General features: G+C 43.5%; 1 pseudogene; it reads right to left on the bottom strand.

Annotated features, from left to right (window-relative positions):
- Window positions 1-722: 722 nt before the first annotated feature.
- On the bottom strand, window positions 723-2,351 carry LOC109944337 (protein argonaute MEL1-like; annotated as a pseudogene).
- Window positions 2,352-4,671: the final 2,320 nt, after the last annotated feature.

Genomic DNA, 4,671 nt, shown 5'->3' with positions numbered 1-4,671 from the left:
GGTTGGTAGCAGCAAAATAGGCTGAGGCTTTGTTCTGCAACTGCAATGGACAACAAATCAATAACCGGGTATGCAAAAAAATGGGGATGAAAGGATACGAGGTGTCTCAACTTTTGGTAAGTTTGATACATGCATGTATTGTTTCCATTTTGCATTTGTACGGCTGGTCCTCAACAATCATCTTATCCTAGTCGAATCATTGGCCCTAGCAGCTGCCTGCTTGTAGCTAAATCACTGGAAGAGTAAGAAGTACAAGAAGGGAAAATGTAGGTACAGAAAAAAACATGGTCTATTCTATTATGGGGAACTGCTACTATGCATCACAAACTGAAATCATGATCACTGTAAATGAAAAACTGGTAGCACAAGCACCAGGAATTTAGAATAGTGAAGTAAGTTTATGGTATTCGAAGAGAAAATTTGTTCATGGTATTTAAGAATGAAGAGATATAGGAGTTGAAATGGGATTCAACTTTATTTATTTAGCATCAAAGTCTGGGCCATTTCTTTTGAATGGTTTTTGTCTCAGTTCATCAATCTCAGACAGGTGGTACATGAAGACTAAAAAGTAAGCAAAAATCTAGACAGAAAAGGTATAGGTCAAACAAACAAGAAACATTTCAGAAAAAAAGCTATGGCACTTTCAGTCACACAAATAGAAGCATCAGCCTAAACAGAAAAAAGACATGGTCTATTCTATTATGGGGAACTGCTACAATGCATCACAGACTGAAAGCCAGGATCACTGTAACCAATAAGAAATGAAGCAACAATACACTTGACTAATCACACAAAGAACTTGGTGAAACTGGCATATAGACTTACCAACTAAGACAGCGCGCGTGCATCGTGCGTATCTGCATTTGCAAAACAACAAAAAAACTTGAGTTCAGATGGCAGCAAATATATATTGGGGATCAGGATCAAGCTAAGCTTACGTGTAGCACAGGCTGTTTGTAAGTATCTGCAGCCCATCAGCCGAGAAACGGTTTTCATCGTAGAGGACATGATAGTGTATTGGCCTGCTGGTTCCCTGGAGAAACGAATCTACATTCAGAGGGACGAATATAACACACTATCAAGTACCTGCTAAAACATACCTAAATTCCAGCATGGCTACAAACGTAGAAATCAAACTCCCGCGGATGACAAATCTCGGTATCAACCACAGTTCCTGTGTATTTTAACAAGAAGAAAAGAGTCACAAATTACAGCCAACATGCATGTATGTGTTCAAAATAGTATCATGCTTGTGTTAGAAGTGGAGATCTCCCAAAGATACAATATGGCTAATGTGGCGGTTGTCATTAAACCAACCAGGGTCCAATCTCAGTGACAAGCAAATGTTAATGCTAAGGTTGTCATTAAACAAGGATGAACATCACGGTACTAACCAGGAAGAATGTTCCCACTTCTGTCAGTAACATCTCTCCTTCCATGAACTCCAGGGAAGAGCCTTGTGTGGTGCCTTTTCTGTATTACGACAAATGTCACTGGGGGTAGATACCCATCTTCCAGAGAGGCACAAGCCTTCCTTATCGTGTCCATTTCAGGGATCAAAACATGGTTGAATTGTCCTTCACTTATTCCATCCCTAAATAAACAAAACAAAAGCAAAGGAAGTCACGAAATGAAGGCTTCATCCAAGAGTTATCTAGATAGTTAAGTCAAGCACATACCTGTAAAATATAATCCTTTTGGGCTTTTTGCCAGTCCTCTTGTAGAACGAAATCAGCAACTCCCTGCAGAGCATAATTACGTGGCACCTTAGTTTCATTCACAGCTTTCGTGAACACAGAGGATATAAATTACCTTATCATTCTGCCGAGATTTTGTATAATCTCTTCCAAGTGTGCTTGTGCCGAGACCAGAGCTTTATATGTTGTGACTTGTGGCCAGTCCATGGATGCAACCACCTGCAAGGTTATACCATCTATTCCATTACTTTATGCTCAAATGTGGAGTGAAAGAATTACTTCTAAATTACCATTGCATTTGAATGACACAGTTGTAACACAGAACAAGAAACTGACAGCTCCAACAGAAGCCCCGCTACGGCGGCGGTGAGCAGGAGGAGGGGAGCAGCGGCAATGACATTGCATGGCGAGCAATGACTGCTACCTTGTCGAGCTGAGCTAGTGTTGTGCTGGGTGTGTGCTGTGAAGCAGAGCAGGCAGCTCACGGAGTCACTGGAGATCTGGCTCCCATCTGCAACGATGACGAGTCCAAGTCCTCCTCTGCGACACGATCCCCAACACCTGGTCCAGCAACGCTCACCTCCCGCCCCTGCCGCTACCGCCCCTCAGATCTAGATCGCACCTGTCCCCGCTGCAAGAGTCGTACCACGACATCTACGATGGCAGAGTCGGGTCAGAGCCGTGGCCGTCCTTCGACATCTGTGATGACGGCGGAGAGTCGGAGTCGGGCCCGTCCTTTGACATCTGCGACGACGGCGGCTCCCACCTGTCCGGCATGCGAGACGCGGAGGAGGAGGAGGAGAAGGGTGAGCCAGAGGACGTCATGGGTGGGGGGATCTAGGGAGGGGAGGCGCGGTGGGGGTGGAGGACGACTGGGGACTGGGGAGTGCGAGGGGCGGGCGACTTTGCCACACGGAAAAGGGAGAGGCGGACGTGACGAAGCTCAAGCTCAACGCGCGGCGAATGGAAATTTCGAGCCCGAGCGTAGGGCAAGCATCAACACACGATCGGTTGAAGACGCGTCGAACGCGGAGAGCGTCCCAAACCTGAGCGTCTTTTAACTAAAGGTAATTACAAGAGGGCAAGACATCTCAAGGCTCAGGGGGTATTGCACCAGGCTGGAGCCGTAGTGGAGGAGAACGATAGCAGCCAGGCAGATGAATTGCCAGCAGCTATGTCTGAAGATCCGTTAGCCACTGCTCCAAGTTCTAGTTTTGAGCCTTCCACTGATGTTGAGAGCAAAATGCCAGGATGATCATGAGCACGGGTACTTGACATTTTCTTAATCCTTTATTTTCTCAGACAGCAAGCTTGCCAAACATTCAGGAGGAGAGTTGTAGCTCTTGTCAAAAGCATGGATTCAGTTGTGAAACTATTGAGAGAAAAGTTCTTGCACCAAGACGTGTGGCATCAAATGATAATGATCAAAGCAATATTGTTGGATCAAGGATTGTCTGACCAATAGCCAGTCTACAGACATGTCATGGATGATGTTGTGTGGAGTGTAGGGGAGAGTGAGGATAGGGAAGGGGGAAGCAGGGACACAAAATTCTGCTGTTTTAAAAAAAAACATGAATGCTACAATCAACCGATACATACCGGAAGATTGCATATAAACTTTATATACCCCAATAAAAACCCCCAATACACACAAGTTCGGCATTGCATTACTTAACATATGTCATATATAAAAGTTATATTAGGGGAAGCATTTAAAAGAAGTCAGTTCATTTTATGTTTAAGCGACAAATTCACTAACATATCGCAGGATACTAAATAACAGTTGCAGCGACAAATTCGCTTGAAAGCTTACATTGGCCTAAGCATCTGCAGAAGCCGTCGCTGCGTTGCAGCGAACCCCCGGCGGTGTCCTGTCGTCCGGTCCGGGTCAACCAAGCGCCTCTCCCTTCCTTCTTCCGAACCCCCTCGCTAGCCTAAACAACAGGCTACTAATGAATGGATGGAAAAAAGGCATACAATCTACCACACCAGGTGTGCAAACAGTGGACATTGAAAAGAAGTCAGTTCCTTTTAATTTAAAATGTGGCCTTGCATATATACATTTGAAACCATGAAAGGAAGATGACCTCTCGATCAAGACAATGATACTTAGATGGATTATGATTTAAATGATGTCTGTGAGAAATGTACCTGGGAGAAATTGATAATGATTGGAAAATGTGAGCTACACAATATTGCAGCTCCAACAATTGGCCAAGAGCAGCACAACCTTCAACAGCCAATAAACACACCTGTAATTTCTTGATCTGAAAATAATAGACAAACGACGTCAGCTTCCGATCTTAAAGCTGAAAAAATGAAAGAATGAATGCGCAGAGCAGTTAATTCACAAACAAATCACAGAGGACCGCGGAGTTGGCAGCGGTGAAAGGTAGAAGACGAAACTGTTCGGACAAAGAAAGATAGGACATGAATTTAGATTCAGTCCATTTTAATACACGGTGATACTTTTAAGTCACAGCTAGCAATATTGTGACAGTAAGCGTTCATATTACAGGCGCAATTCCAAACAATACTAAACAAGGGAGACAGTAAGCATAACCAGTGACAATTTTCGAAAGACAACCGGTGAAGTGTTAGACATTAAGCTACTTTGTGCTTTTTCTTGCTTGTGATTTGTGGATGGATTTGAAAAACAAGGGAGCCACTTATTTTGAATGGAACTATACTACAGATTGTAAGGAATTCTGCGATGCACTTTGAATTCTGCGTCTGTACTCAAAAAGCAGGGAATTCTGCTTTTGACCAGAGTCAAAACAAATAATTGTTAACCTGGGTTATAATTCAGCAAAAAGCAGGGAATTCTGCGCCTCTACTCAAGTACAGGATTATTAACCTGGGTTATAATCTATCGGCAAGAACTCCAAAGTTCTATTAAAATAATTGTTACAATGATCATTGGCATTGAGGCCATAGTAGTTAGTGCTGAACTCCAAAGTCAAAACAAATACAA

The sequence above is a fragment of the Zea mays genome, chromosome 2, assembly GCF_902167145.1.
Source record: "Zea mays cultivar B73 chromosome 2, Zm-B73-REFERENCE-NAM-5.0, whole genome shotgun sequence".
Lineage (NCBI taxonomy): Eukaryota > Viridiplantae > Streptophyta > Magnoliopsida > Poales > Poaceae > Zea > Zea mays.
Note: the sequence above shows the minus strand (reverse complement) of the source record. Positions and strands in the feature narration are given on the sequence as shown.